General features: G+C 44.4%; 1 protein-coding gene and 1 pseudogene across 1 annotated transcript in view; one reads left to right on the top strand and one right to left on the bottom strand.

Annotated features, from left to right (window-relative positions):
* The window catches only part of EXT1 (exostosin glycosyltransferase 1), a 291,337-nt gene that overhangs the window by 47,411 nt on the left and 222,320 nt on the right, over window positions 1–21,606 (bottom strand). The window lies entirely within an intron of this gene.
* LOC105747762 (mitochondrial import inner membrane translocase subunit TIM14-like) lies at window positions 19,068–19,623 on the top strand (annotated as a pseudogene).

A 21,606-nucleotide genomic window follows, 5' to 3' on the forward strand; every position in this document is an offset into this window, starting at 1 on the left:
GTCAAAATAAATAAATAAATAAATTTATAAAAACAGGCAAAGGATGTGAATAGACATTGTTCCGAAGAAAATATACAAAGTGCCAATAAGCACATGAAAAGATACTTAGGGAAATGCAAATCAAAACAAGGAAATATCACTTTACAGCGAGTAGGACGGCTATAATCAAGAGGACACATGACAACAGGTGCAGATGTGGCTGCAGAGACACTGGAACACTCGTGTACTGCTGGTGGGATGGTAAACTGGGGCGGCCGCGTTGGAAAATGCTTTGGCAGTTTCTTTTAGAACTAAAAATGGGCTTAGCACCCAGCAATTGCACTCTCGGGCATCTATCCCAGAGAAATGAAAACTTGTTTTCACGCAGAAACTTGTCCACGAATGTTCACAGCAGCTTTCTCCTTAATAGCCCCAAACTGGAAACCATCCAAATATCCTTCAGTGGGTGAATCATTCAGCCAACTGTGGTGCATGTATAGCTTAAAATACTTCTTAGCAATAAAAGGAAATGAACTACTGATACACACAACAACCTCAAGAAAATTATCCTAAGTGAAAAAGCCAATCCCAAAAGGACATATTCTGAATTAGTCCATTTATATAGTGTTCATGAAATGACATAATTACAGAGATGGAGAACAGGTTGGTGGCAACCAGTGGATAGGGACTGGGGAACAAGATGTGGAGACGACAGGTCAAGTGAGGGGGACAGTCTTTTTAGAGACTAATTCTTCCCTATGACTTAAGCTTAGAAATATAGATCACATCAAAATCATAAACTTCTTAAAAACAAGAAATAACGAACATATGAGATCTAAGCAAGAAGGTAAGTAGACGAGGGAGGCAACTAATCTCAGAGAACTTTCAGCTTTATTAATAACGGTTTTGGTACCCTTTTCAGATGGCCCTTAAGTCCCCTGCTGTATAGGTGATGACACAGAAGACAGAACAGTTTCCATAAACTGCTTCAATGAAAAATGCAATAAAAATAACATGACCCTGTATTTAACCTAGAAACCAAACCCGTTCTACGGCCGAAATAATTCACTACAACAACCTTAAAGTTGCAGTGAATAATGTATGGGATACACCCCATTTAAAATGGGCCATACAATAATGCATAATTGAAGCCCTTCCCCTTCATATGAAACTTTTTTTTTTGGGGGGCTGGGAGCAATTCAGTGCAACCAGCATATGGGTGGAGGGCGATGTGGCATTAGTGCTGGGGTCCTCAAAGTACACTCTTCCAACTAGTAGCATCATCTGGGAAATTGGTAGAAATGTACATTCTCAGCCTCACCCAGGCCTGCTGAATCAGAAACCCTGCGGGAAGGGCCCAGGATTCTGTTTTAACAAGCCCTCCAGATAATTAAGATGCGCCCTAAATTTTGAGAACCACTGGCACGGTGGTTAAGAGCCTAACGATTAAAAGCTTAGCTGTTAAGCAGCTTTAGACCCAGCCAAACCTGGGTTCCAATTTCACCTTGGCTATTCACAAGCTGAATGTTCTTGGGAAAGTTTTTTTTTTTTTTTTTTTTTTGCAGTACGCGGGCCTCTCACCACTGTGGTCTCTCCCGCTGCGGAGCACAGGCTCCGGACGCGCAGGCTCAGCGGCCATGGCTCACGGGCCCGGCCGCTCCACGGCATGTGGGATCTTCCCGGACCGGGGCACGAACCCGTGTCCCCTGCATCGGCAGGCGGACTCTCAACCACTGCGCCACCAGGGAAGCCCTTGGGAAAGTTTTTAATTTGTCTAGATCTTAGTTTCCTGGTTGGCAAAATGGGGATAATACTTCTACTGTGAGGATGAAATGATACATTTTAACTAAGCCTGGGCACATTATAAGCAATCCATAAATGGTAGCTATGATTGGAAGGGAGGTGACCGAATATAACGGAAAATACAGCCGGTTTACGTAGGAAAACCTGGGATGAAGAACTTGGCTTCTGGATCTACCACTTTCTGTGTGCCCCTGTGCAGACTGTTTAGCTTCTCTGGGCCTCAAAGATGTGAAGATTAAATGAGATCGCGTGCGTACAGCAGAAACTGCAAGGCACTGCGTGATCCTAAATTTTTGTATAAACTACAGCGGTTCAAGAGGAATACAAACATTTCAAAAACGTAACAAACAAACGGAAGAGGAACGGATTCCCGAGACAGAGCCAGGGAGCCGTGTAGAGCAGACCCTTGAAAATAAAATGAAAACAGAAGCTGTGAACCACAACAGCAGTTTCTAATTGAAAGGATTTTGCCTTATTATCAAACGCTCCATAGCCACGAATGATGCTGGTGCAGTGTGCCCACAGGTCCAGCTGTGCTTCCCACAATTCCCTGGTAGGCTCAGTTCCACGTGAGCCTGCTTTCTGCTAATCAAAGCGGATAGAGAAGACGTGAGCCAGGCCCTCCTCCCTGTAGCCACACAATTCTAGTGTCCCCCTGATGCCGCTACAGTGTGTCTCACGTATTGATTTATAAAGTGAACATCTACAGCTGATATGCTCCCTCTCAGCTCCCATCCTCATAAGTACTCAATCTTCTTTGCTTACCCCCAGGTTAGAATCACATCCCTGAAAAAAAAAAACAAAGAACGCAAAAACAACTTCTGACCATTGTAGCTGCACAAAGTGCTCTGGGATAAGGGAAATAAAATAGCTTCCTTGGCACCTCCTCTGTGCTTTCTTTCATTCATTCAACAAACATTAGTTGAATGCCTAATGCCTAGTAATGCCTAGTACCACGTGTCAAATACTGTTCAAGGAACTGATGGTCCAGGGAGAAGGCAGATGTGTTATCAAAGGATCGTCATTCGTTGAGGGAAATGGGAGGATGGAGGCAAGGGCTGGGAGTTATGTAGAGAAGAGAAAAAAGCAGGCACAGCTTGGCTTCGGTGGGGAACGTGAGAAGCAGGGATGCCTTTTGGAGGACGGGAGATTCTGAGCTAATATTAAAGGAAGAGCAAGAATCAGTCCGGCAAAGAGCTGAGAGGAGGCGACAGGCGTCTCTGGGGGTAGAGGTAGCAGAGCAGGAACAGAGACACCAAGGTGAGACACACTGCCCAGAGTCTGGGGTGCACCAGACGGGGAGGAGAGATGAGGCTGCTCGTACAGGCAGGGTCCCCCCTGGGAGGATCTCCTGGACCTCAGACATGACCCTGTGCGTGTGGTCGTGAGTCCCTGAAGGGCTCAAGCAGAAGAGTGACATGTCACCAAAGGAACGCTGAGGACTTGATATAAGCCAACTTCACAGGCAGATATGAAGTTTGCACAGCCCGATAGCCTTGCCAACGTAGGTCACAGCTGTGGAGCCACCGGGGCTCCAGCTCCAGGCTTTCTGGTTCTAAAGGGCCTTTGCTCTGTCCTACACGATACCGTCTCCTCGGCAGCTCACACGAATGGAGTGTCTGAAAGTTATGTTTCTTACACGGTGAAGTCCTAAACCTTTCACTTACTTTCAAGCATTGACAACAAAAGGCTACCATTTAAAAGGACTCTTTCTCCCCTACTCAAAACTCCACCCTGTGTCACACCAGGAGCTCAGTCCAAGATGGTGCTCTGTTATTTAATATCTATGTTGCCTTAGGCCCTTTCTTGGACTATCACAGATTAGATGCTTAAAAGTTCAATTATTTTTGAGAAAACCCCAAAATCCATAGCATGTAATAAAATGAAATTGGCCCAAGGCACAGATTTGAACTGAGAAAACCATGAGTGGGAGCCAATCTTTTAGCTGGAAAATGGGTCCATTGGCCACCATTCTATTTGTTGTCTACACAGAAAAGTACAGGCCCCAGTGGTCTCTGTGAATTCACGGGATTCACTGAGCCTCAGTTTCTTCACGCCACCTGCTCATACAGCGTCTGTGCCCATGAATGAGCTACTCTATGTTCCGGAGTCAGGGAAATGCAGATGGATTATCTAGTGTGTGGTGCTGGTGACCAGAGTGACTGCAGCCTCAGGGACTCAGTAGCTCCCAGCGGGAAGGCCCTCGCTATTTGGAGATGGTGAGATGCCTAACACAGGCCACTCTGCCCTGAGCACTGCCGGCTGCTCGAACCTCTGGAGCCGGTCAGGCCAAGGATTAGGAAATGATTTCTTTGTGGTACTCCTCTGAATGACCCTGCCGATCCCAAGCTGTCCACCCTTTCACACTTCCTGGCTTTCCACTTAAGACCATCTTCTTTTTATGCCCATTTAAAATCCATTTCAACATCGGGAAGGGAGGGAGGAAGAGTGTGTGGGCTCTGGCTGGGGCGGGAGGCCCCAGGGGAGGTACTGACTCTTTCGCACACATTATCTCATTTAAGCCTCACAGCCACCCCAGGAGGTGGATATGGTTATACCTGCTTTTCACAGGGAAGAAGAAAGAGTCGGCTGAATCCTTGGAATCAAACCCTGCATCTGAACACACTGGATCATAATCCCATATCAAGTCTAAACTCCCTCACCCCATCTCTACCCTAAACATCCACTGACAGCTAAGAACTGTAAACCTGGACCAGGTGGTAACCCTCCCCTGCACATATTAATGAACTGAACATGTACCAGGTACACCATAGAGAAGACCATGTCGGTTCCCGCCCATTACATAGCAACTCAATGGCTAATATGTAAAAGCAAGTGACAAAAATAGGACAGCCATTGATGATAACAATTATAATAATCATCCCCCCACTGATTACATGTTTCCCATGGGTGGGGCAACAATCCGTGTTCACTCCTGCCCTTTCTCTCTACAACCACACATGAAATGGCCCCATTTTACAGGTGATGAAGTCGAGTAGCAGAGTTGTACTTCGTGGGGCTTGTACAAGAAGGGCTCTGTTGTCTCCCAGAGCTGCCTCGAAGGAAGGAGTAACTTCCCCACAAAAGGGGAAAATGAAAGATTTTGAATATATTGTGCCAGGGGCCATGAACCTCAGGAAGCTATCGGAAGGAGGCGAGATTTTGGAGCACCGGCTTTTCTGCTCGGCAATACCAAATTTCAAAATGCTCTGAGATAAATGCAATTCCAGGACGTGTGGGTCTAAATTCTCTGGTTGGAAATAAAGCATTTCTGAAAGTGCTAAATAAGGGGCTCTCTGGGTACGGGGGGGAAAGGGAAGGGAGTGACAATTAAGGAGCCAGCAGCAGCTGTGACCTCAGATGGATAAATGGGTCCACAAGAGGCACACCAAGGTCCTGACTGCGGGAGCTAAATGTCTGGGACAGACCCAAGGGCAACTGGGAAGCTCAAGGTCATTATCTTACCATTAACCTTTCACCAGGCTCTGCGCCACAAAGACAAGCCAGCCAAGCGCAGCGGGGCCAGGAAGTGTGGACTGAGGCTGCGGGGCCAGAAGCGTGGGGTGTCAAGCCTCAATGGTGACTCCTCGGGGACAGGCCGAGTCCCAGGGAGCAGCCTGTGGACAGGGTACTTCCCCACACACCCTTCTTCCCTTCCACCCCGGAGGAAACCTTCCCCGATCCCTAAGTCTCACCCAGAGGCCCTCTTGCTGCTCACATGGCACCCAGGATTCCCTGTCTACTTCTCCCTCTGCATCCAGTTGCCCATTTTCTTGTTTCCCTTCCACTGGGCTCCAGGAGGGAGGACCACGGTCCTACTTTCTGTTGAACCAACACCTACCCCCAGGGCCTGGCCTGCAGGAGCCACTCAAAACATAGGTATGAAATAGATGAAAAGTACTCAGTATCCACTGGTTTGCAGGGGGGCGGGAGGGGCTGTAGAAACAACAGAGACACAAAGAAGAGACATGAGCCCTTCGTTACAACCACCTCTGCTTAGCTCATAACAATACGTCTGACTCTTGATTATGCCAGTCCTTCCTAGTATGATGTTCACTCCTGTGTTTAGGCTGAGCGCAACTGACTTAGAGAATGGAAAAGAGTGTCTTTTATATATAGTGTCTTCCTTTTGTACATTTTGTATCCCTTCTCTGTCTTTATTTCCAAAGGCCTGGCATCTTGTTAAAAGTTCTGTCCTCTCTGCACACTGATGAAGGGTGGGGGGGCGGGGAATGTGTGTTTCACCAGCCCTGCTAAACAGCATTATTTGCAAATCAAGTTAAATGTATGCACAGCGCTATTCAAACTGAACTGTCTCCTGGCTTTCCTCCACATCTGAGCCAAAGAAAATAAAACTGGAGAACCTCTTCCCGGCTTCTGCCATGATAAACACTGCATCGGTGCAAAGGCGAAGACTCCTCATTCCCCAAAGAAAACTGGGCTCACCCCAATGTTCTGACCCCTTCCCTTCTTGAGCCAAGACGTTCTTCCCTGCACAGCCAGCCTCCGTCAGCACTGGGATTAGGAGGATGTCTGGAATTCCTGCTGGGCTGTTCTCGTCACCAGAGTAGACACTGCGTAGGGGCCGTCCAGTGGCGAACCTCACATACCCTGCATTCTCGGTCAGTGCTGGAGCCCTTCATCTGCTCCTTGCACTTAAGTGATTATAAAATACCTTGAGAATCCAATTACACACAGCTAAGGAAATGATGCTGGTTTCAGCTACCCTCATTTCCCGTCTCCTTTCCCACCTTTACCATTCCTGGGCTCCACCTTCTGACTTGGACAGTCAGGGCCAGCTCACCGCTGGGGCTTCTGCACTGAACAAGCAAATGAGACCTCAGAAATTTGCATGGGCAGCGATGGCCCATCCTCAAAATTTACAGGACGCCAACATAATATGCAAGCTGCATGAAGCTAGTTGTCTACGGAAAGTTTCATCTCTCTCACCTGGGTATGTGGGAATATAATTGTACAGGTGCATATGTGCCTCCATGAGACATCAAAATCTGTTATGATGAGCAATCTGATGCCACACATGGCTTACTGACCACATCAGCCTCCATGAGGGGTCTGGGCACTGGAGGTTGGGAAAGCCCGTAAGTCTAGATTCTGCCATTTCCTTTGCAGAAGCACAACAGTGCCCTGGGAGAAAGAGTCTGTGACACTGAGTCACCTCTGCCTCTCCTCCAGCCAGCTCTGCTCAGCACTGTTCCCCTTGAGAAGCAGCTGCTGTGTTCCCAGCACTCACTGTCCCAATTCCCCATTTTGTCTCTGTCCTAGGATTTACCACTGTCTGAATTCATGCACATATTTGTCTTTCTGGCCAACTGTTCCTATTCACTGCTGTGACCCCAGCTGCTAGACTTGTGCTTGGACCATAGTCATTTTTTAAGAAATAGTTGTTGAATGAATGCCAGATCTCCTTATTCCTCAGCGAATAATGCCTGTGAGGTCATAAAGTGTCCAAAAACGCCGGCCACATTCACAAGGGTAAATCTGTAGGACAAGTTTCTAAAAGGATATAAGACAAGTTCTCTCTCATCTTTGCTTTATGCAATATCAGCCTGATGTCTCTGGTTAACATTAAGATTCATCAACTTCTCCAAATGCCATCTGCTATGAAAGCAAGATCCCATTAAAAATGTCTTTAGAAATTTTTTTTTTTTAAAAAGGAATGTCTTTAAGAGATGTTTATGTAGAGTGATAGGATGAAGCCTACATAAAGTAACACCTAGAAAATATAGGTTCTGGTCTTAACTTTGTCACTGTTTGATTTTAAGCAAGTTATACTCTGGTTCTGAATCCATGCTTATATATAAAATGGGACAAACATACTAGTCTTGCCTACCTAATAATGAAGTCTACTGAGGATGTAATGAAACAGTATAGATGAGAGTATTACACAAATTAAAGCACATATGAGTATCAATAAGGATTAAGCAAGCATATTTTTGGAATGGCCTTTGTACATACGAGGCATAATGTAGAGGATGTCAAAGGCCTGTTTCTTTTTCTTCTTTTTGAGTCTCAAATTGTTATGTCCTCTCTCCCAAATCCATTCAATTCTTCAGATGTGCAGATCATTTTCCAAAAGAAGCATCTGGAATAGCTAATTTGTTACCAAAGCCAGCGATGAAACACACATGATCCTGTGGGGCTGAAAGACCTGCCATGATTCCCAGTTTTCCACTGTGTTAGTTTTCAGCTATTAACCACTCTGTTTTCAGGTGATGAATTTGGAATGAAGATGGCTCAGAACTCTTGGCTACAGGGCCCTTAAAGAGAGAGCAATTCTGTCACATGGAACGTCTTGTTGCTTGGTTTCCATTAAGGAATCTTGGCTTTTAAATAAACTGTCAAGTAAAACTTGGCATCAAAACACAAAGTGGTAACCTCCTTTGCAGAGGAGCTGACAGCTCAGCTGTGTGTCAGATAGATAGCTGCTAAGAGTCAGCTCCAAAGGTGACTGCATCCGCTCTGGAAGGGAGAGGGTACCACAAACTGCCTTCCTCAGGATTAAGTCAAAGCAAAATTTAGGGATGATCTTAATGGAAAGTGGACTCAGTAACGCCGATTGACCATACCCCTCTCCACGAGTGCTGGTTTTGGAATTATAAAAGTTTTTGAGGTGCGAAAACATAATTGCAAAACTTTTTTTCCCTGCTTAAAGGGCTAATTGATTTCACAGGTGTTTAATTATCATTTGCTGTGAGATAATACCTTGTAGTGCCATAAAAAATGGATTTAATTTTCGAGTGCTTGCAAAACCATTGCCAAAGCCAAGTTAGACCTAAAGCTAGATAATTATTCTATAAATCAAACACAGTGCCTCCTTTCTTTGAAATTTTTAATACTTGGGGATAATGATATCTGACAACCTTGAAACTAACACGAAAAGGATTTTCCTGCCAAGTGCCAAAAGGCAACCACTGGAGCATGGCAGGCAGTTTGGTTCATTAATGGTGACTCAGGCAACCTCAGGACCCTGCCTGTGGGCTTCCGAAACATGCCAAGGGTTAAGGCATTGGTGTGTGTCAAGACACAGTATTCTCTACCAAGATCAAATGGCCAGACGTCCAAATAAGGTCTACAGAAAAACAGAAAAGAAATCCAAAACCACCCTTCTCACAAAAACTGCCTAAAAGCCACTGTAACTCTCTGAGCCCAAACTCAGAGCCCTGGAATGTGGAAAGTAGAGGATTTTCACCTTGATCAATAAATACTTTCCTATCTTAGGCTTAAGGCACAACACTTGTGCTTTCTGTAATAATAAGGGAGAGAAATCATGAAATCAAAAGAATGTTAACAGCTGGAAGGTACCACAAAGATCGGCCAGCACAAACACCCAAATGAAGAAAGCAAAGCCAGGAGAAGTCAAGTAACTCTCCCAACATGACACCACCAGGGTCAGAAGCAAGATAAGAAGGACTGTTCTGAGCAAGCAGAACAAGGAAGAAATAGCCTAAAAATTGATGTGGAGTCCCATTCTCATCCAAAATCTAAAAATAAGAGAAGGAAATTTTTTAAAAAGAAAAAAAAAAAAACAGTGAGGTTTCATTCTGTAAGAGGAGTGGCTATTTCTCCAACAGAGCCCAGTTTCCGTGGAAGTGCTTCAGCTGCCTTAAATAACTGTATGGGGATTTTAGTTGGTGCCACGTTTCAGATTTTTCTTTCCTCCAACTTTTATTCAGAAGCTGTTGAAGTCATAACACGTTCCATTAGATTAAGTGTGCCGGAATGATTTAAGAAAGCTGGGCAAGCTGGCTGGGTGCACACACACAGTCAGCATTATTTACTTTATTTAATGCCTGTGTATGGAGTGTGTGCACCGCCCAGATCACTCACTGCACAGCGTGGATTTTCAGGCAATTTGAGTTGGCCTTTACAGGTTAAGGTAATATAAGGCAAGATGCAGTATAACTGGTTCCATTCCTGGACACTGTACTTCGGTCCTCCTAGTAAAAACCTAAGCCAAAGGCGTGCTGGCAGAAAAGGCAGGGGAAAATGTGGGTCTCAGAATAGTGTGAAAGGGATAGGATGGAAAAGCCTTCATAGGGACTGGCTTGGGACTGCAATGGAAACTCCTGCAACCAAGAAAAATGGGGATAATAATTACAGCTAACATTTATTGGGCTTTATTGCACGCCCGACATTCTGCAAAGCACTTTACGTCTGTTTGGCCATTTGCTCTTCCAACAACCCTGTGAAGTAGGTAACATTATGTCTCCTACTTTATAGAAGAGGAAATTGAAGATTATACCTAATTTATCTAAACTTACTTAATTAGTGGGCAGGTGGGATTTGAACTCAGGCATTCTGACTGCAGGGCCCAAGTTATTATATATTATAGTATGCACACTGCCTCCTTTCTATAATGCTTCATGGAGATGCCCCAGGGACTAGCCAGTGAGCTCCGTCTTGAGGGGCACCATGAGAACCACTATGGAATCTACTGGACTGATTTATCATCTTCTAACCAGAGATATGCCTGGTATATCTCTGAGCCGGATCTTTTATCCAGCTGAGAATCAGAAAGGATAACCTTCCAGTGGTCAGCCCACATTCAAAGTATTACTCCCAGGTCCTAGGCAGTAGGTAGAACAGGTGAGAAACAAATCGCTGTTCATAAAATATTTGCAAATACCCTGAAAAATGCAAGAACATACAATGCTACACATATCTGGTCTGCAAGAAGGTACTTACTTATTTACTTACTTAGGGAACTAGATTGAAAGATGAAATTAGTAGCCCTCCATGCCATAAAAAAAAAAAAATTGCTGTTCATTTGCTATATTTTATCCCAGACAAGACCACTTTTGAACACAGAAACCTTAAGCCCTCTTTCTAAGAATTTATATAATTTTCACTTTCCCAGTCCATTGTGGGGCTTTGGCACCAAGAACTATATCATGCCTTTTAGTTATCTTAGAAGCTTGAGTGGAGCCTGTACTACATGTGTGGGTCCCTGAGGCCACATGAATAGGACAGGGAAGAGAGAAGTCCTGTCAGAGACACCGGCGTTTCATTCATTCACTGTGTACTCATCCAGCCAGCCATCCACCCATCTAACAATAATACTTATTGTGAACCTATCAGTACCAGGCATGCTACTGTCAGGAGTGGGGAATTCATTGGTGAGCAAAGATAAGAATAATAACTTTAATAAAGATGATGATGATGTTTCTTTACCTTATGGAATTGACAGTCTTTTTTGGGAGACTGATATTAAATAATTAACCATAATAAAATCAACAGCTGTGGTGAGTGTTCCAGGGAGAGACTAATTGTCCTATGGGAGCACATGAAAGAGGAATCTGACCTAGTCAGGAGAAGGGGACTAAGCTGAGGCCTAAAGGATAAGTATGCATCAAGCAGGACCGGGGTGGAGATGAATTACTGCAAGCGGTGTTGATGACAAACTGTCAAAGACCATCAAGAAACGGAAAATACCTTTGAGCCAGCAAAGTACACACAGCACAACTAATTGTTCCAACAGGTGCAACACAGACGAAATCCATTGGATGGTGCGTAAAACACAGGTTGGGGCTGCTGGCTGGCTGGAAAAAATGAGTATTCAAGCCTGGATGTCTGGACAGATACTCACTTCCTGTTGAGCACGTTGATCGTATTGTTAGCATCCCAGATTCCACATACCTGCCGAGCAGTAGCTGACTGCAGCAGACCTTAACCCACGTGCCAGGTAGGAAAGCTGCGGCAGAAGGGGCTTGACACCTTGCTTAGAGCTAAGCAAAGATACTCAGGATCATGCCAGTTCATTTTACCTGCTCTGCCCTCCACCCCCAGGACCTGCCAACTCACCTGTTTTAGACTTATTTATGAGCCCTTTTTCCTGTTGTCTCAACATCCTACAGGCTCAGTAGAGATGGTGCTGAATCCCTAAATGATCATATTTTCACAGTAATTAAAAGCCAAATTCCCCAACTCCCTAAATGCAGTGAGCAGCTTGAATGCCTGTGTTTTGCCCTAACACTGAACATCTCTAAGGTGAAGGAAAAGCCTGAGAGAGAGGAATGAAATGACTTAATTGCAGAAAGAGGCAGCCTTAGGATGCGGTAGAAGTGGCCCAAGAGGAAAGGAAGCTGGAGCTTCTGTCGAGACGACCTGCTCAGGAGCACCCAGGAGCTCTGGCTCCCGCCCGTCCTCAGGTGCCGACCACTGTGCTGGCCCGGGACCCACTGGCCCGGAGAGACCCTGACAGGGCATCTCTCTGCCACAATGATGAGTCCTTCCTGCTGAATTTAATAGTTTTTAAGGTGAGAGGGGCGAACGAGGCAATTTCAGTTATTAAGGCATTAGTTTGGATTGGAGCCCGGAACAAAAGAAAAGCCACAACTGGGTTCACCCAACAAAGACGCTGTTTCCATCCATCTGCCTCTTAGGCTAATTTAGGGATTACAGCGCTTGCCCACAACCTCCGACAAAGCAAACTGAAGATCGTATATTGAGGCCAGACCAGAGCAAACCACTGCCACCTGTATCTTGAAGGCTGCTAATTCCTCAGAAAATAAATTAGAAGAAAAAGTTGGAGGAAAAATATATATGTATATATATTTAAACATCACAAAACACATTTCCATTCTTTAAATCATAGTCTCTCCTAGAATAAGAAAGCTGACGTGAGAGTCCAAGGAAAGGCTCTTAGTAAAAAACATAAAATATATTTATAAAATAGTACCTTCACATGTAGAAATAATAATGATAACAACTGCCACAGTTTTTAGCACACTCATATGCTAAGCCCTGTGCTAAGCACTTCACATACAGTCTCACCATCTCAGGGTCACAATCTGAGGTTAATACTATCATCCCCATTTCACAACTGAGCACGGAAGCTGAAAGAGTTCCAATGATTTGCCCAGAGCCACAGAGCCAGCAGAGAAGGACGATTAAAATCCAAACATGGTCTGTCTGCACCTGAGGTATGAGAAGCTGCCGGGCTTCACTGGCATTGTGTAGTGGCAGCTCTTGATGTCTTAAGAAGAGGCATAGATGAGATCTTTCAAAGTACTGAGCACTGAAGACCTTTCGGTGCTCACTCCAATGGGTAATTCAAATAAAGTACCACTAGACCTTAACATACGGAACTGACATGTATGCAGACATTTAAATGGCTGACTTCTAGACTTTCCGGATTGTTATATTCCAGATAAGTTAATGCATTCATAGTCTGCCTTTCACTTCTGTTCTGAGAGGGTGCTAGGTACATGTGCTCAGTTGTCTGAAATCATCCTGAATGGAGAAAAGCCAAATTAAGCTGCAGGTCCATCCAGTTTACTTGTCACTGGGAAATCCTCTAGTTGTAAATAACTCAGTGATCAAACATACAGGCACAAAACCCAGCTACCTGTTCAAGGCCTTCCCCTTGGGAGGCTGAGTGGAAACTCTGTGGAATAATAAATTAGCAGCTACTTCATTTTTTCTAAAGAAAAAAACCCTGTTATTGAGAGTGATTGACCTTAAAATTTAAATCGAATTAAGATGGTTTCATCTTCTTCTCGCTACTTCTGATGTTGAAATCTGGAGGGGGTGGTGAGGGGAGATTCTTTTGGATGGAGATGTTAGATGAATCCTTGTAAAGCAGCACCTTACAGCTATACCCACCTGAATTTATGTTCAGACATCTGCATCCCCAACACAATAGCAGCGGAAAAGCAGCAGAATGAAAGAAGTGCTACCCACTTAGCGCTCAGCCCAGGGACCTGCTGGGCACCCTTTGCTAAATCTACTTACAAGTGAATTTATAATTCACACAAGGTATCCAGGCATGGAAGCTAAGACATAAATCGTTTATTGACAAAGGGACCATTTGTCATTTAAAAATAATTATGTTTCTTTAAGCAGAGTGACAAATTCCATCTTCCCCAATTTACTTATTGAGCCTTACAGGCAATGTAAGTCCCAAGTTGTGTGTGTGTGTGTGTGTGTGTGTGTGTGAGAGAGAGAGAGAGAGAGAGAGAGAGAGAGAGAGAGAGAGAGAGAGAGAGAGGACCACAAGGAGATTCTATTTTCTCCCTGAAACTTTTATCTTAAGAACCCACGATCCCTAAGGGCAGACTGAAAAATGGGTGCGGTGCCCACACCTCCTCCAGTTGTCTCGCAGAGAAGGTATTCTCTACATGCTGCAAATCTGGTCAATATAATATTCACAAGGAACAACTAAACAGTGAACACTGATGTTAAACTACAGATTTTAACCTTTGGACACAAGTGTGAAACCCTTCCCTTCAAACTTGCAAAACCCACACAACAGAATGTGTGTGATTCTGATGCAAATGTAGACACTAGAGATGCAAAATGTGTGCTCCACAAGCAAACAATGCTTTACCGTTAATGCCCTTGCCAGCAGGATAATAACGTGTGGTGGAAACCCCAGTCTCAGCTGCTTTTAAAGAGACTGGAGGCAAGTGTGCACTGCACAGGGCATCACCACCCATTAAGGATGTAGCCACCCGATTCAACCAGTAGATGGGGCACGTCCACATGCCAAGTGTCCCCACTCAACTCCCCTGATCAGGAAGAATAGGTCCCGGTTCCTCCTCCTTAGCTCCCAACCAGATGGTCAAAATGATACCAAAGAGGGAAAAGGAGGCCCTATCTCATCTCTAAAAGAGCCCTTTGATTATTTGCCTGACTCCTCTTTCACTTTTATTACAATATAAACAAAAGGGGTAGTGACTAGTGAGATGGGGCGCGGAGGGGAAGGGAGTTGGAGTTGGCCAGCTCAGAAGAAATGCACTGCCCACAGCACCTTGGATATAATCTGAAGAAGCTCATCAGTCGGCCAGTCACTTATTCTGGAGCAATATTTACTGAGTGCCTATCATGTGCTGGCCCTGCACTGGGTAGGCTGCTGGGTCTACAATGGTGACTCACTCAGAAATGAGATGTGCTCCGTGGAGTTCATCATCTACAGCGGGATACAGACCCTGAAGAAATGCAAATGGTCATGCTATAAACCCTGACGGGGGCTAAAGAACAGGGAGCATTAGAGTGACTACAGGTAGGAGGTCAAAACTGAGTCAAGGTTGGGTGGTCAGGGAAGCCCTCTCTGAAGAAGCAATATGGACATGGCCTGAGGGCTGAAGACAAGGCAGCTTCCTAAAGGGGGTGTGGGAAGAACAGTTCTGGAAGGGGGATGCATTTGTGCAGAGCTCCAATGTGGAACATTCCTGACACACTCAAGGAACAAGGGAAACCAAGCCAGTCTGGGTGGGGTGGAGTGGGGTGGAGGGGCAAGTGGTGGTAGAGGAAGGAAGGTAAATGACACAACCAAAGGCATTTTTCTGACAGGGCAGCGGGTGGTCCCGGTTGTGATCATACTCATATACTACACACACACACACACACACACACACACACACACACACACACACACAATTATATAGTGCTTCATTTTCCAGGTGCTATTTTAAATCCCTTACATATATAAACTCCATCTACTTCTCAAAATAACCCTAAAAAGTAAGCACTATTACTAACATCCCCTCTTTAGAGATGAGGAAACAGAAGCACAGAGAGGTTAAGTGACTTGCCCACAGTCACACAGCTACTTCTGTGCCAGAGCCTAGATTGGAACCCAAGTCACCTGACTCCAAAGTGCATACTCTTAGCTTCTATACTCTAATGATTCTCAGAAGCATCATTTTATTGTGATATTTCTGTATGACTACATATATTTTGCTATGAGTATGATAAGACTGGGCTTTTTTTTTCCTTTTGTATTTTTGGGATTTTTTGGTTTTGGTGGCAGGGAGGACTGACATGGCCCCAATAAGAAATCTACAATTTGGCAATGAATATAAGGCCAGACAGACTTATCATATCCTGATAATCCAGCACAATTGTGTACCCCGACTCCTGCCAGATGCCAGCTTCCTCTCGAGTCTGGGTTCTGTATACAGGCTCCCCAAAGGGCTGTAAATCAGCGGCGCTAGATATCTCCACAAAGTTTCAAACAGATGTTCACCCAGTGCTTACTCGCCCAGGCTCCAGATGGCTCCGGATTCTGGCTTCTTCCTCCCGCAGACCCTCAAATCACACTTCAGACATGTCAGTAAGGCAGGCTGAAGAAGGATGAAAGAAGTGGATCTAGCGGAGTTCTTTAAGAAGCCCCGTAGAACCCGGCGGTATTTCATGCATGCAGAGAAGGAGTCGTAACCTGAGGCAGCATAAATCACTGCCAGCCTTTACTACCTGGGTACGATCTTCCGAATGAAGTTGTCATAGGTGTTGCGGAAAAAGTTTCTGCGGCCAGTCAGCCTGGGTCTGTAACAATTTATTCCAACCTCTTCCATAGGCAACCAGTTGCAGAGAATTTTACTACACTGGCCTCATAGCAAGATGATTCCATACCTACCCATCCTCTCAAAAGGGAGAGGAGTAATGCTGAAAAATGTGTTCCACCAAAATGTTTAAAAAAACCCCAAAAATCCTTAAGAACATGTTTCAGCCCTACCGCAAAAACCAGGAAAAAATTTTTTTTAATTCCATTCTTTCTCAGTCCAAGGAACAGGTTACATGCTTTGCTTTCTCCCCAAATTAAAAGTATCCCTGACGTTATCTAGTAATTGATGCACATGGGTGATGAGAAAGCCCAGAGGACGGTGCTGGGTTGCCAAGCCTTGCAGGTCTTCTTAGGGCCGTCTGTAGAGATTCCCTACTTTCCTCTCACTTCTCCAGAGACAAGGACTTTTCAGAAGACTAGAAGCTGGGGCTTCTTTTACAGATTTCATGCCTCTAGCATTAATTATTCATCTGCATAGAAGCTGGATTACCATGATGGAAGCCCAAACGAACATCTGAGAGCCAGCATGAGTGCCTGAGATGGGCTGGTCCACCCCATGCAAACCTTTGTGGAGTCTGTGGGAATCCCTTGTAAATTTCACTTCCTATTTATGTGACTTTTCATGGAGGCCAAGAGGCTCAAATCAAATCTCCCTCTATCCTCAAGCAGTGGTAAACACAAGCCTATCAGATCATTTTCCTTGCAGTGGTGTCTAGGCTTTGTGATTACGAGCAAGAAAAACATCTAATGGGCTTACTCAGAAATGACTTCCTTCTGTCTTGTACTTTACGAAAACTTTTTTCATCCCTCTTGCCCCCTAGGAGGATGAGTATTTCATACCCATTGCTCCCTATCTACCACATTCTACAGACAGAGATAATTAAAGGTACGATTATTTACTTCCGACTGTCAAAACTCACAGCAAGGCTTACGAGGAACACATATTCGAAATTCATCCTATCTAGAAATGACGCACTAATGGTATAAATCATGTAAATAACCAGGTGTCTGCACACACTGAATGTCTATAAATGCATTTGGGCTGACAAATGTTTACACTGGGTTATACGCTTTAATTTACCTTCTGTTGCGGGGGATGAGGGGGTGGGCAATGTCACATTAATAAAGGAAGGGGTATTACGGGATTTCATTACATGGAAGTTTCCCTTCCTTATGTAAAATCCAAATGCACCAAAAGTTAAGTAATTTAAAACTGAAAGCTAAAAACATGTTATTTAAATATAAAATATACTTTTCATTTAAGCAGAGAGCCTAGGGTAAGGATGGTTGATTAAAAAACTGAGGCCCAGGAACGTTAAGTGATTACTCAAGGTCACACAGCTGGTGAGGTTCACATAACTGCTACCAGGTGCCCCTGCTTGCCCAGCTAGCCGACAGAACAAAACACTGACCAAATGGAGGGACTGCTATCAATCTTACTGCCCCTTAGAAATGCCCAGAAAATCAACTGAGCCCAGAGGTGGTCAGTGCTTGCTTGGTAAAGCCAACTTTCAGGTGTAAAGGGTAATTATTTATTCAAAACCCAGCTATCAATCGAAGTTGCATACACCCGTATTTTTATCCTTTTTGGGGGTTATTTCTCAATAGTACATGATTAGCCATTCTTGGAAATGATTCTGTGGGCTGGTAGAAGTTTTTGTGGGTCGGTAGATCTTTCTGAAACTATTTCTAGGCTGTATGAATCTTTGTCTGGGAATTTGTTTCCCTGGCCTTCCAAAACATGAATTGCATTTTTGTTTTGTCCACAGATAACTTTTTTTCTTACTACCCTTGGCAATGAAGCCTACTCTGAAAATACAAATGACGCTGAAAATGTCCCAAGGGCATTCAGTTTACTTTCCTTACCTCAAATCCACTCCTTCTTTAAAAAGAAAGCTTGGGGAAATTTAGAGCCCAGAAAAATGGGTAGACAAAATGATGTTATTTAAAAGCAAAATCATTCCAGTGCCGTGTGTGTGTGTGTGTGTGTGTGTGTGTGTGTGTGTGTGTGTGTGTGTGTGTGTGTGTGTGTGTGGTGGTGGTGGTGGTAGGAGAGAGGAGGGAGAGTTGAAATGGGGGGGGTGCTGGGTTGAGGGAAATGTCCATCTCCATGGGCAATTCAACTTGGGGCTCCATGAAGACAAACCAATTAGTATGGATTGTCAAGGTGTTTTGTATGAATTGGCTACCTGCCCATTATGAATTGGAATGGGATTAACTAGCTCATTCCAAACACTCCACCAAACAGCAAATGGTCATATGATAATGATTTCTAGTCACTAACACCCTGGCTGGATTGGAGACTTGGAGTTTTACCTGTAACAATCTTCAGAGAGACTCATTCCTTCAAACCTACCCACTTTCCCTAAACACATGTTTTTCTTTTTTTTTCCCTCTCCTAGCTTTTATTTTTTAAAAAGCCCTCTTGCTAATTGGGAGGCTGTATGTTCTTCTGCACATAAACATACCTATTAACCAACCAACCCAGTAATAAGCAATTTGCATGCTCTACTATATAAATTTGTCAGTCCCCTCTACTCGTGGTCTTCAAAGCCCCATGGTGAGACACATGACCACCCACTTTGCAAGTTTAATTCCACCTGAGGTTCTAGAACCAGTCTACCTCTTAGAGAGAAGGCCTGAGAAGCTTGGATTCAAGATTCAGGGATTCAGCACACGACCGATACCATTCGCCCTTTTAATTATTTGTCTCAACTGCTTATAACTGGACTTTTCCCTTGTTCCAGACACCAAGTCCATACTTTATCTTCCCGGCGGAGGTACCTGGCTCCAAGGACTATCACTAGCCAATAGCATCTCTGCCCACACTCTTCTCCAGGCAAATGGGGCCCTAGACTACAGTGAACAGCCTCATGGAAAAGAGCCCAAGGTGGATTTCAGCCCCAACATACGTGGCATCTCTGGGTTCCAACGCTGGGTAATTGTTGCATCCATTTCCCCTCTGGGGAGCTACCCACTCCCTTTGGCGTGGATGGGACTGATCCCCACTTGCAGCCTCAAGGCAGCATGTGATGTAAGTGTAAGCCACCAGCGGAAGCAGAGGAGCCCAGCGGGAATCACGGTAGTTCCCATGGTAGCGGGAACCAGTACAGCGGCAGCAGCTGGACTGACCATTGCTGCTGCAGGATTTGCAGGTCATTACGCTTTGCAAGCCATGAAGCATTATGAAGCCTCAAGTAAAACAAGTTTTTCGAAGTCTACCAAAATCTGCCTTCAGTGGTGGCTATTACAGAGGTGGGTTTGAACCCAAAATGACAAAACGGGAAGCAGCATTAATACTAGGTGTAAGCCCTACTGCCAATAAGGGAAAAATAAGAGATGCTCATCGACGAATTATGCTTTTAAATCACCCAGACAAGAGAGGATCTCCTTATATAGCAGCCAAAATCAATGAAGATAAAGATTTACTAGAAGGTCAAGCTAAAAAATGAAGTAAATATATGATGAATTTTAAGTTCTTACTCATTGATGTATATGAGTACCAGCTTTTTATAATAAAATGCCTCAAAGCTGCACATTTTAAAAATTAGCATAAGCTAAATCAAAGCCTAGGTATAAATTTGAGGATTTAAAATCGGATTATAGAATATTTGTAGGTTAATACTCAATAATTATGGATAAATGCGTGCCATTTGAAGTGTTGTTTATTACTCATTTGTCAAATAATTTGGTACCTATTTCAAGACAAAGTGAACAAGATAGTCTCTTCCTGAAGGAATCCCTAATCTGATGGGAGACTGATTAACTGACAGTTAAAATACAGTGTGATAAATATGATGGAATTAGCACAGGCTGTTATAGTAGGGGCTCATCTCATTAGGACAGAAGGCTGTTCAAGGTACAGAGGATGCCCCCAGCTACTTAGAACCTTGAACTTAAAAGTGAATTTAGCCACAACTTACCTAAGAAATTGATCTAGGTATGTATTTATCACTTTGTCAGTGATAAATCTGAACTGTTTCAGATTCCATACATTAAAAACTATAGCAGTATGATAAAAAAAAAAAGTGTAACACATCAGCACATTCCCCAGGCCACAGTTTTTTTACCTAAGGCCTGGGAACCACTTAAGCCAATATGGCTGCTTCCTCTGGCCACGTTCTTTTGATCAATGTGATAGTCTATGCGACGTAGGCAGTTAAAAACTATCTATCAAAAAAAAAAAAAACAACAAAAAAACTATCTATCGCCTTCCACACATCCTCACTACCAAGTGGTACGTTACAATAAAAACATGTTTCAGGGCAAATTCTAGAGTCCTGCCAAAATCCTAGCCCAAGAAGCAGGGCCTGATACCGGGGTCAGACGGCATTAAAGCTCTGCCGACAGGTGTGCTCCACGCACCTGCACCTGCCCCGGGGCCCTCAAGACCTCCCCAGGGCCAAGTACCTGCCAAAAAAGCTCACTTTTGCACAAGTCTGTGTTCCCTGCTGCGTGAGTTCTGCCTGGAGGGCTGGACTTCTTGCCAGCACTCGCAGGCTCCCGCCCAGCGTCTACCCCACTCCAGTGGGTAAGGCTTCCCTCCAGGCCCAGCTCCTTCCGTCTGCTCCGTGAACCCTGGTTAACCCATCTGTGCCTGCTTCCACACCCAGAATGGGGAAGAACTTGAGGAAAGGAACGCGGTCTGCCAATCCACAGTGTTTGTATAGAAATGCGAATAGGTGAAGAAGCTGGGTCTTGCCCATAAACAGCAGTTTGTCTCTTCAACTCAAAGGATTGGAAGGATGAGCTATAAGCTCACCTCCAAGTCAGGGCTGGCTGAAGGGCGGTTCAGGTCCTGGAGTAGAGGATGTATATGGGGATATTCTGGTCTCAAATGTTTGATGGAGTCAATTCCCAGAAACTTTTGAAATCCTTCAAAACATATACCTCCCACTCGTAAACCATGCCTGGAAACTAAAATAAAACAAACTTAGTAGATTTCTTTTTTTTTTTAATGGAAATATTGGCTCTTACTGAAGGGCAGCTTAGCAAGAACAAAGTCCATTTTCAAAATAACATTTCATTTTCTGGTATCTCTACCTCAGTGTTGAACATTAATACCCGTATATAGGTTTCTGATTTAAAAATAATCCTATTTGATTAAACTACATTTTAACGAATTCTGTTTGGAAAAGGAAGGTAGAGTTTAAATTATTTTGCCATAAAGATTCATTTTCCCTCACACTAAAAATACATGTATATATATATATTTCTTTTTTTTTCTCCTTGAAATAAGGTTATGGTAGGTGAATAGTGCTATTTTTTGTTTGTTTTTTTTGCGGTACGCGGGCCTCTCACTGTTGTGGCCTCTCCCATTGCAGAGCACAGGCTCCGGACGCGCAGGCTTAGCGGCCATGGCTCACGGGCCCAGCCGCTACGCGGCATGTGGGATCTTCTCGGACCGGGGCACGAACCCGCGTCCCCTGCATCGGCAGGCGGACTCTCAACCACTGCGCCACCAGGGAAGCCCAAATAGTGCTTTTAATAATGTTGTTCTGAGAAAATCAAATCAA

The sequence above is a fragment of the Orcinus orca genome, chromosome 17 (genome assembly GCF_937001465.1).
Source record: "Orcinus orca chromosome 17, mOrcOrc1.1, whole genome shotgun sequence".
Taxonomy (NCBI): Eukaryota; Metazoa; Chordata; class Mammalia; order Artiodactyla; family Delphinidae; genus Orcinus; species Orcinus orca.